Raw genomic sequence first — 13023 nt, forward strand, 5'->3', positions numbered from 1 at the left:
CGAATCACAATCCGATAAGGGCCGGCCTTGGTGCCTTAGACCCTGTTGATATAGTGAGGATAACTCACCTCGAAACTGCCGAGTGAAAGGATAAGATCCCGCTGCTCCAAACTCCGACACGAACTCCTCCACTGAACACCAAAACACTCAACTCAATAAATACCCTTAATTACCAAAATATCCCTGGAAGACAATTGGTCAACCCTTGGACAAGGTTAAAGTCAACCCCTGACTGACTCTACTCGCCGAGTCAACCCGATGACTCGTCGAGTCCCCAAGCTCAGGACTTCCCTCAATCTGTGACCTAACTCGTTGAGTCACCCCGAGACTCGCCGAGTCCAACAACTCTGAGTCCACTCGCACACAACTCACAGAGTCATCCCTTGACTCACCGATTCTCGACTCGACCAGAAAATATTGGGACTCTTCGACAAGACTCGCCGAGTCCAAGAACAGACTCGCCGAGTCTAAGGCTATCTTCAACCTACTTGCCGAGTTGTTCATACAACTCGCCGAGTTCCAGGCCATCTTTATCCAACTCGCCGAGTTGTTCTTCCAACTCGTCGAGTTCCATCCTATCTTCAAGCGACTCGTCGAGTCCACCCATGTGACTCGCCGAGTACCACCGGTGTGAATCCATACAGAAGCACTCCAGGCCATGCAATTGATCCAAAACATAGATCTAGCCTCCTACAACCCATCCATCACGTAAAGTGGCAAACTTTACGTGAATCCAAAGAGATCTATGCATTTTGCACATTAGGGCTAGGGTTTGGGACATGATAGCTTCACCCAACACTCAACACAAGGACTTTATGCACATTTGGACCGTCACCACTCCAGATCTGAGGTAGCAACCTCAGATCTAACTTCCAAACTCCAAATCATACCAAGATAAGCTCCCCACAAACCCCATAATGAATAATCCATAAGAATAACAGCCCAAGGACAAGATATTACCTCTAAAGAACACCCCAACTGCAATGGAATTCGAATCCAAGCAAAGCCCCTTGCTCCAAGCCTCCTACCCTTCAAGATTTCCTCAACAAATGCTTCTCCAAGCTTCCAAATGCAACTAGATCCACTCACATAAGAAGTTTAGGGTTTCTGGACTTGAGGATGAGTAAAGAGGTTGGGGGAATGGATGTTATGTTCTTTATATAGGGCTCAACCCTGAGAATTAGGGTTTTCTCCACTCAGCGCCTACTCGCCGAGTCCATCTTACTGACTCGCCGAGTCGGCTACTTAACACGCGACCAAATCGCGACTCTACTCGCCGAGTCCACCCATGGACTCGCCGAGTCGCTCTTTCCCAATTTACTCATTTAGCCCTTCAACTCTACTCTTGGTATTTCGGGATGTTACAGAATCCATGGGGTTTAGTTAATATATTTAGGTTAAGATGAGTGTTTGTTGATTGATTCTTGACAAAAATGGATAAATGGAATGGATGAGTGAGATTAATCTTTTATAGGAAATCAATGGGTGTATGTTTGTTTTTCTTGACAGAATCGATGGGGTGTAAATCATTAGGTTTAGGTTTGTGTTTTGCTTGCTTGAAATTGCTATGGAAAGAAGATGAAGCAATAACAAGGAGTGGTTGTATTTCTCATTTGTAGGTATACATGAAAAGAACAAGAATGCTCTTGTGTTCTTGGCTGGGAATGAATGCAGAGGGGAAGAATAAGGATATGTGTTGATTGTATTGGTTTATTAGAGAGAGAGAGAGAGAGAGATTTTATTTTTGTTTTATTTTTAATTGTTCTTTAATTGTTGTAATAAAAGAAAAATGGAAAACAAAATAATAAGGGGCAAATCCGTCATTATAGAAAAGTTCATAGGAAATTGGATGAAAATCACAACAAAAGGAAACAATTGGATCATCCTTGCAAGCCAAACTCATTTTGGACCAAAGTTGCTAGTTTTGACATACCACAGGGACTATTCTAGCAATTTTGTCTATTTTTTATGTCACCCATACCATGAAATACATCATCCATGAGTTTTTGACCATATAGGTGTTCTTAAAAAACTTATTTACCCATTAGGTATACTTTTAAACTTATTTACCATATAAAGGTTATGTAGCAATTTAATTAAAAAAAACAACTGTGCCCTAATTTACTTTGTTACTGAACCGATTCTTACCCTTCTTCTTCTTCCAGCGTCAACTACTGTACAACTCGGATAATCACAATCGATTTCAGCGACTTCGGCTGCAAGAACATCATCTTCGACAAACCACTGCCGACGACTCCGGTGGCGACCCTAGCGTCGACCAATAATCAGTGACTTCGCCGACAATATCATTCCAAGTATGTTTCAAATTATAACTTCGATTCTTAGGTAGTAATTGCTTCAATCACATGTTTGTTAGGCTGTAATTGCTTCGATTGTTAGTTTAGATTCATTTGAAATTCGATTTTTAGGTTGTAATTGCTTCAATCACGTGTTTGTTAGGCTGCAATTGCTTCAATTTTTAGTTTAGATTCGTTTGAAATTCAATTTTTGATTTCTATATCGATTTCTGTTTGATTCGATTTTGTGAAATTCAATTTTTAGATTGTAATTGATTAAGTATGTTTAATCACAGGGTTTTTTTTATAGGATGTTGTTTGATTTCTGATTTCAATATGTTCAATCACACTTCTCGAATTCTATTTTTTTTTTCGATTTTATGTATTTCATTGTAGATGGATGTCATATTAGACAATGTTTAGAATGAGGATTTCCACTCAATCTCTCAAGTTGTTGTTGCAAGCAATGCAATAGCAATTGATAATGAAGTTGGTGCAAATGATGTGTTAGAAGAAGATGAAATTGGAGAAGAAGATGAAATTGGAGAAGAAGATGATGAAGAATCTTTTGAAGTTCCTTCAACTTTTACTACTATATAGGAAACAAATATGACTACTAATAGCAATTAGATTGTGTCACAATTAGCGAGAAAGAACGATTTTACACAAGTGTTGGGAAAAGATTCTTTCACGGATAAAGAAGAACTTATTAGAACTATCAAGCTTTATAGTATTAGGACACATAAACAATTTGAGGTTGTTGAGACACGTCCAACTCTATGGACCATAAGATGCAATTTACATTTACAACCCGGTTGCAAATGGCAAGTTCGTGCAATCAAACGAAAACGAAGTGGATATTTTGAAATTACAAAGTATAGCGATCCACATACTTGTTTACATGATAATATTTCTTAATACCATCCAAATCTAGATAGAAGCTTGATAGCCCAAGAAACCAAACATCTTATTAAAGAGCAACCTTCAATTAGTATTCCTGCTGTGAGAGCCGAAATAGTCGATAAATTAGGTTATATTCCTTCATACAAAAAGGTTTGGACCGGAAAATAGAAGGCGATTGAACAACTGTTTGGCAATTGGGAAGAATCTTATTCTACTTTACCCAAATTTCTATGTGCATTTCAAAAGTTCAATCCGGAGACTATAGTCGAGTGGTTAGTTCCGAGCTCAACCAATGAAGAACCCATGGAATTTAGAAGTGTTTTTTGGGATTTTTCCCCTTCTATTAAGGCGTTTGTACATTGTCGGCCGATGATTAGCATTTATGGCACACATTTGTATGGTAAATACAAGGGAACGATAATGATTGCAATGAGAGTTGATAGGCTTCTGAATTTTCCCCACTCCCTCATGAAGCGTATTGGCCACAATCATTGTTTAAAGAATTGCTTCCAAAATTAGAGCTCTTACAGAATAAAAAAAAGGTTGTCCCCGCTCAACAAGACCTCGAAATGGAATGAACATTAAAGAAGGAAGAAAAGCAAACCATTGTGGAATTTGTAAGCAAAGTGATCACAATTGAAAAAAATGTCCCTCTAAACCAAGGTAAATTAAGACATTTAATATTTTTTTGGTTCATTCGTATAACTTTATATCTTATTTTTTATATCTTATTAATTCTTTTTTGCAAATAGTGGTTATCGGATCAAAGTTATTTGGAATGTTTCTTGTTTTCTTTTGTCTTTTGTAACAAACGATTGTTGGGTTTGTACTTAAAATATATTACTTATGATTTTTTTTTCTAGTTTAAGATGATGCTTGTTGGTTTAAATTTAAAAAGCTGTTGGTTTTAATTTTAAATGTTGTTTCTTGGTTTTTATAAAAAGATTTGTTAGATATAATGATGTTTGTAAAAAACAATTAATAAACATTAAAAGCAATGAAAAGCTAAAAAAATTATTATATTAAATAAATAAAGAATTAATTATAGTGAAGGTTTAGAGTGCATATAAAGTTTTACTTTGTGGTCTATGCACGTATGAAAGAAGGAAAAAGAAAAGAGCATCACATATTTTAAGAAATAAAATAAAATATTAAATAACCCTATAGTAAATATGTTTAAAAGTATACCTATATGATAAATAAGTTTTTCAAAAACATCAAAACTCCATCATCTGTACTATAAAAGTAACATCCGAACTATAAAATCTGACAATTGTACTGCAAAATCCAACATTCGTACTACAAAATTTAACATTTGTACAGTGAATTTAAGATAAAGTAGTAATGATCATTTTATTAAGGGAAAATACCACCAATAGACAAAAAAATGGGGGTCAATTTCAAATTTTAGTCATAAAAAATAACTTTTCCGACTATAGACATGCATTCCGCAGAGGACCCTCTGCGGACCTCTGTGGAGTGATGTCATGTCTGCGGATTCTGAAAAGTTGTCTTTTTTATTGTTTAAAAAATTGTTCTGCGGGGGGCCTCTGCGGAGACATTAACCCCTCCACAGAGTGAGTTGGTTGGCAAGGCTTAATTCCCTACGTAGAGCAAGCGACGGGGAGCTCCCCGGAGAGTTTAATGTCTGCACGGAGTAAGTGGTTGCAACATATTTGTGACGGTTTTTTGATATAAGTTGTGTTTTCATTTTTTTATCTCTATTTGCATTCAAATTTGTTTAGTGTTACTGATTTTTTTCAAAAGAATTATGAGTTTTGTTATTTTATGTATTGGGGGTTTTTTGCAGATAAGTAATGGGGTTAACACCTACGTTAGACTTAAGTTTAACAACTTAGGTATACTGCTTCCGCCAAATTTTGATCGCCGAATATTGTTTGATTTAGTCAAAAGTAAGACTAATGTGTTCAATAGTAATATATCCGGTAGCGGATCCAGGATCAAAGTAAAGGGGTATCCCCGACAAGTAAAGGGGTATCCCCAACAAAAATAATCGCATAATACACATTATGAAAAAAAAAGTTCTGGAAAAAATTACACTATTAAATTTTTTTTAGGGGTATCCCGGGCTACCCCGGGATATATACTAGACCCGCCTATGAATATATCATTGTCATTTCAACACCCGGTTCATGGGTATGTTATGAATATTGTATACGAAGCAGATATTCATCAACTTAGAAATGTAATTTCTGAAACGAAGGAGACTGTGCATTTGTATTTGGAGGTGTTTAAGGGATAGGTCGAAAATACAGAAGCGGTTGACAAGATTGTACCATACAATGTTGAAAACATTGTATCTGATAATGTTGAAGAGTGTCCACAAGAAGAAACCGTGGCAGTGAATAAAATGGAAGAAGAAAATTTATATGAGTTTGGAAGACTAGCTGACAAAACTTTGTCAGACGGTGAAGAGTCAAATAAAGGCTGGTCAGAAGATGAGTTCACACACGGGAAAAAAGCTTTAGACATATTTTACGGTATGCCTCCCATACCTGATTGTCCTGATCCTATTGTTGAACCCAGACCATTTCACAGTTTAGGTCCAAATGATGATATGTTTGTTCGTCAAACGTATGATAACAAACAACAACTAATATTTGCTTTGAGTCTTAAAGCAACCAAAGAAAAATTTTAGTTTAAGACCAAACACTCTAACAAAAATCGTTATGAGGTATATTGTGAAATTGAGAACTGTAGTTGGCGTTTATATGCAAAACGCATTGATCCCACTGATGAATTTGAAATCAGGACTTTCAACAGCGTGCATACATGTTCGTCATTACAGATACACCCTAATCATAAGCATGCTAATAAAAAAATCATGGGTACTTGGACATGGTTTCTTGAAAAGAGAGTGGTCTTACTTGGACATGGTTTCTTAAAAAGTTGTATGAATGTGTTGGTGATTGTCAAGAATTGACTTTTGTAACTGATAGGGCCGATGCAATTCGAGTTAGTATTAAAAATGTTTTCCCTCATACTTATCATGGCGTGTGTGCTTTTCATCTACTAGGAAACGTAGTACACAGGTTTGGGAAAAATGATAAAACAAAAGTGTTGTTTTGGAGGCTTGTGAAAGCTTACAAAAGAAATGTTTCTGAAGAATTGTGGTCTAGATTTGGTTCTACTAGGCCACAAGTAGCGGCGTATCTAAGAGAAATTCCACGTGCTAAATGGACTAGAGCATATTCCCGTCGAAACGGTACGATTACACGACCTCGAACAGTGCAGAGTCCATGAATGCTTTATTTGTAGATGCAAGGAAGATGCCTATAATACCATTTCTTGAGTTCTTCTGTCGTCTTTCACAGGAATGGTGTAACAAGCGTTGCATCGATGGAGGTATGAATTTAATTTGGACTTTAATTATCTCGAATAATAGGTTAATTATATATATTCTTTATAGGGAAACGTTTAACAGTGCTAACCGAGTAGGCTGAAAAAGTAGTTAGTAAAAATGAAGAGCGTACGACAGGATGGTCCGTTTCTGGTGTTTCATATGCAATATATCAAGTGCATTATTTCAAACATGGTGACATAGTTGATCTGAGGCAAGAGACTTGTACATGCAAATATTAGGAAGGAACTGGGTTGCCTTGTGGTCATGTCATAATGGTCTTAAAGCACTTGAAAAAAACTAACTTCGGACATCTGGCTATAGATGCTTACAAAATGGAAATGTACCGAAGTACGTATGAGGAGCCGGTTTACCCACTTCCAGAACTGTATGATTGGGAGATTCCTGCTGAGATGATGGTTGTTAAACCCCTAACAATGGATACACGTCAAGCTGGTAGACCAAGAAACAGAAATCATATCTCGTCACAAGGTGAGGAACCTATAGTAAGAAGGTGTAGTAGATGTGATAGTACAACACATAATGCAGCGACTTTTCCGGCATTGGTCCCAATGAATCAAAAAAAGGCTAGAAAAAATAGTGTGGCATCAAGTAGTAACACAAAAGGGAAAGGGAAAGGGACACAAGAGACTCAGGAGATGCTAGAGACGCACGAGACACAAGAGACGCACTAGACGAGTGGGACGCGGAGAGAAGACTATTGTTCAACGTTTGATTTGAATGATTGATGTTGTTTTTATAATTAATTATGTTTTGTTTGAGAGGACATTAATTTGTGTACTTTGAAATGGTGTGTTTATTTTAAAGATGATAGGTAATATTATGATTATATTAGTGCATCATTACTAGTAGAATAATAACTAAAACTCAAAGATAATACATTCAACAAACCATAAACATATAGTAAACATACAACAACAGTAATTAACTTAAGGGAATTGCAAATGATACTTTGCTTTGTATTTGTGTCCATCGGGGATCGTTCTAGTACTCAATGACATCTAACTTTGAGATAATACTATCTCCAAAACTTGTGAATTCTCCACCAATTAAGTACTTTGAGAAGTAATCCATAGGTCATGCTAAATCATAAGTATCTACTTTCCAGGTATCTAAATGTAGCACCGCCATAAACCAATGGGCACCAATAACGTTTATTACGAATAGAACCTGCAAAACAAATTAAATTAAATAGTCGTAATTTCCGTAATATTATATATATAAATTAATAATTATTAAACTTACCTAACCATATCCACATCCTTCCATTTATGAAGACCTCCAACACCATTTGCTACATGTAGTAATCTAAGAACTAATTTCTGAAAAAACTATCCACACTCGTCACTTGATGCGGGTAAACGGTTAGTGTGTGTGTGTCTATATATATATATATATATATATATATATATATATATATATATATATATATATATATATATATATATATATATATATATATATATATATCTTCTAATAAATAAAACCTATAAATGTCACATGTCACTTTTTCAAAATGTCTTTTTGACAAGTGGTATTATTCTATGATTTTTATTATTATTATTTTTTGTAACAAATCAAATTTAATTCAAATTTGAAAATATAAAATCATATCCTAATAACATTATTATGTTATTTTGTTTAACAAATTAATTCATAATTACTTACAATCGTCAATATCTTGGTTTTTTTTTTATATTTATTATTTTTTATCTATATAAAATTTTTAATCTACTATATATATATATATATATATATATATATATATATATATATATATATATATATATAAAGTTAGTAATACTGACATTCCATATAAGGACCTTAATGTGGAACATTTGGATGGTTTTTGTCAATTTTGGTCCTCATTCTTTAGTCATTTCGACACTTTTGGTCATTGCAATTAAAATTTTTATATTTTTAGAAACCTTTTAATATTTAAATTTGGATCACAAAACTTTAACGGTTTGACAAGTTTGGTCTATTTTCTAAAAACTTGTTAATTGCTACCCCTTTAATTCTTTAGCATTTTGATACTTTTGGTCCTTGTAGTCAAAACTTTTATATTTTTTCATTAAAAAAAACAGTTTGGGGGCAAAGTCCGGGTTTTTCACCCTTGCACTTTCTACGTCTTTCATTTTCTTCTTTTGCTATAATTTTTCATTATTGGTCATCATATTTAATTTTTTTGGTTTTTCATACCTTCATCAAAGTCAACAACAACGTCTATTAATCTATAAACAAAAATTAGCCACAAAACTTTAACCGTTTGACAACTTTGGTCCTTTTTCTAAAAACTTGTTAATTCCTACCCCTTTAATTTTTTAGCCCATTTGACACTTTTGGTCCTTGCAGTCAAAACTATTATATTTTTTCATAAAAAGCACAAAAAAAACGGTCCGGGGCAAAGCCCGAGTTTTTCACCCTTGCACTTTCTACGTCTTTCATTTTCTTCTTTTGCTATAATTTTTCTATATTGATCATCATATTTATTTTTTTTTTGGTTTTTCTTACCCTCACCAAAGTCAACTAAAACAGTCAACAACAACGTCTATTAATCTATAAACAAAAATGACATTCAAATCAGGCGCACACGGCTCATGCGGAGTTTGGCCACAAAACTTTAATGGTTTGACAACTTTGAACCCTTTTCTAAAAACTTGCTAATTCCTACCCTTTTAATTCTTTAGTCATTTTGACACTTTTGGTCATTGAAGTCAAAACTTTACATTTTTTCATAAAAAACACAAAAAAAAAACAAAAAAACAAAAAAACAAAAACGGTCCGGGGTAAAACCCGGGTGTTTCACCTTTGCATTTTCTACGTCTGTCATTTGCTTCTTTTGCTATAATTTTTCTATATTGGTTATCATATTTAATTTTTTTGGTTTTTCCTACCCTCAATTTTTTTCATTGAATTTAAAGTAAAAGCTGCGATTTTTTTTTAAAAAAAATTCAAAAAAAGTTTTGTGGTTTCTAAGTATTTTTTATGCATTTTTTTAGGGTTTTTTTTGTCTTCCATAGAACCTAAACATATATATATATATATATATATATATATATATATATATATATATATATATATATATATATATCATATCATACTATATTATAAAGGAAACATTTTTTCTTTCACCACATTTATTTGAAACTCCCATGACTTTTCAATTTCTTTCTAATAATGATTATAAGTTGGTTAATAAGATTAAATAAATATCAAACCTAAAGTATAATCATATATAAACTAAATTTCAATATTAAAAGAATATCATTACTTCTACTAATAAAGTTATGTTTTTTCACTTTTTACATATTATACTTAATTTATTAGTTTTAATATATTGTTGGATGTAAATCATTATCGTTTTAAAGCTATAACTTTTGAACAATTTGTATAAAATATTTAATTAAATACTTAAATATAAATTTTAGTTTAACTTAAACAACCCAAATAATATTTTGTAAATAGTTAAAAGTGATAGAAATTAATTATAATGATAGAAATTAAAACGTTAAGAAAATAAATTTTAAAAAATTAATTAACAATAAAAAAAGATGTTAAGAGAATAAATTTTAAAAAATTAATTAACAATAACAAAAGCTATAAATAACATTAAGCCATATATTATATTTAATTTTATTCATGACTAACTCGCTGGTAGAAGTCATTCAAACGGTTGAGATTATATAGTTATAATAGATGTATATATTATCATATAATTCAAAATAATCAATATATTATATCAATTTAGTATACGAATTATTATATCAAATTAACAACAATGTTATTGTTATATTATAAAAAACATATATTTGTAACGATTTCAACTATATAGGTGTTTATGCGCAACACGCGGGCATTCGCCTAGTATATATATACTAGACGTGTGCGTGCGCAAAGCGGCGACAACAAATAGTGTCCGGACGGTGATTAATTTATTTCGGTGAATAGGTTTATTGCGGCTATCAGATCAAACCATAAAAACCTTTAAGTATAACCAAGTTACAATATTGATAAGTTTTTCGTTTTTACAATCCTCAAACATTGAAAAATCCATTTATGTGTCACTTCTTTGTAAATTGCAATTAATCACTCATTTATAATGTTAACCCTAATAACCGTAACATATTAACGTGTTTCATAACTTTGATCGGTTTGTTGGGTTGTAAATCCAATCCATTTTTTTTTCAATCTATTTTAGGTTGTTTTTTGTAGTACTGAAACAATTTAAATTTATAAATTTAACGCAAATGTTTATCTATTTATTTGTTTATTATAGCATTTACTTTTATTTTTTAACAATGTATTTTTCAATTTTTTATCATTACCTTTCCGGAAAATCCTATGGTGTGAAGAAAACCACAGAAACGTATGTCACCCGTATTTAAGATTTACAACCTACTAAATATACAAATGTAATATGTGTATTGAATGGTAAGCATAAGTTGATTGTACATGATGTAGTAGGTTTGGTACCTCTTAAATTTCAAAAAAATATCTAAAATGCTATATATATATATATATATATATATATATATATATATATATATATATATATATATATATATATATATGAGTATTAATTAAATCTTTAGTATTTAATATGCATTAATTATTTTCTTAAAATAACAAAAATGATTGGCCAGAATCAATCTTACATGCACACAATAGATAGTAGAAATATTTGAACCTAACTCTCTCTCTCTCTCTCTCTCTCTTTCTCTCTCTCTCTCTCTTTTTCTCTCTCTCTCTCTCTCTCTCTCTCTCTCTCTATATATATATATATATATATATATATATATATATATATATATATATATATATATATATATATATATATATATATTCAGGTTCATTTGAGACCATTCTAATTTTGTGAGACCGTGAGACCAAATCTAAAAATAATTTTAAAATGCAAAATAAATGGAAAAATCCAAAAATTCTTTTTTGAAATATTATTTTCGGAACTTGAATTAACTTAAAAAAATAAAAAATAAATTCTGTTTTTTTTAAATACGTGAAATATTCTAATAAATATTACACTGACATATTCTAAAAAATAATTTTAAAATGCAAAATAAATGGAAAAATCTAAAAAATTCTTTTTTTAAATATTATTCTCGGAACTTGAATTAACTAAAAAAAATTTCAAAAAAAAATTCCATTTTTTTTGAAAAATACGTGAAATATTCTAATAGAATATTACACTGTACATATTCTAAAAAATATTTTTAAAATGCAAAATAAATGGAAAAATCCAAAAATTCTTTTTTTAAATATTATTTTCGGAACTTGAATTAACTAAAAAAAAATTAAAAAAAATAATAAATAAATAAATGCCTCTCACGGTCTTACAAAATTAGGTCGTCTCACATGAACCTAACCCTATATATATATATATATATATATATATATATATATATATATATATATATATATATATATATATATATATATATATATATATATATATATATATAGGGTTAATACCTTAAAAACCATTATTTATACATATCCGTTTCGATTTAACCCTAAATATTTTTATTTGTTACTTATTTGCCACCGTTAATGAGATGACGTTCCATTTATTACACCTTACCCGGTTAATAACTGGTAATCAAGTCCTTGCCGGTTGCATCTTTTCACTCGATTACTAATTCTTGGGAACGTGCATAGTAGCCACCACCTTTTCCCTCATGTCTGACTAACAAAGGGGTATCCCTTATCAGATACCATCATCGTCAAAAGAGGGTTTTGCAAGAGGGTTTTGAAAGAGGGTTTCTGAAGGTTTTCAAGGGTTCGATGGCAGAATCATCATAGAGAATGAAAAGTAAAGAATCAAAGGCGACAAAGAGGACAAAGTTGAGATACGTACGTGATGAAGAAGAGTCTGATGATGATCGTCTTGACTTAGGATTGTTGGATGTTGAACCAGATAACTTCAATCCTACATCTAACTTGTGTGACGACCCTTTTCTTAACATTTTATGTGATGATAAAATGTTAAAGAATAATCAGTTTGAAGGGGACGATGAAGCTGACGTTGAAGACATTCACCAGGAAGAGCTTGAGCATGAACACCTTGAAGATGAAAATGGCTTGGAAGTGGGTGTTGAGTTCAGGGTGCACGATCCTACCGTCAAGTGGAACCAAATGAAGCCTACAGTTGGTGAGTTATATGAGTCTCTTGCTCAGTCGAGGTTTGCACTCACTAACTATGATGTAGCTAATGGATACCAACTTTGGTTCATGAAAAGTGATAAAAGCAGGGTAATTGTTAGGTGTGGGAAAAAAATGCAAAAAAACCATGTCCTTTTAGGATCCATGCTTCGTGGAAGTATAATGAACGTACTTTTCAGATAAAATCTATGGTTGAAACACATCTTTGTGCAAGGAATTATAATTTTGGACATTTGGTTAGTTGTAATTGGTTAGCAAAAC

The sequence above is a fragment of the Lactuca sativa genome, chromosome 9 (assembly GCF_002870075.4).
Source record: "Lactuca sativa cultivar Salinas chromosome 9, Lsat_Salinas_v11, whole genome shotgun sequence".
In the NCBI taxonomy this organism is placed as follows: Eukaryota; Viridiplantae; Streptophyta; class Magnoliopsida; order Asterales; family Asteraceae; genus Lactuca; species Lactuca sativa.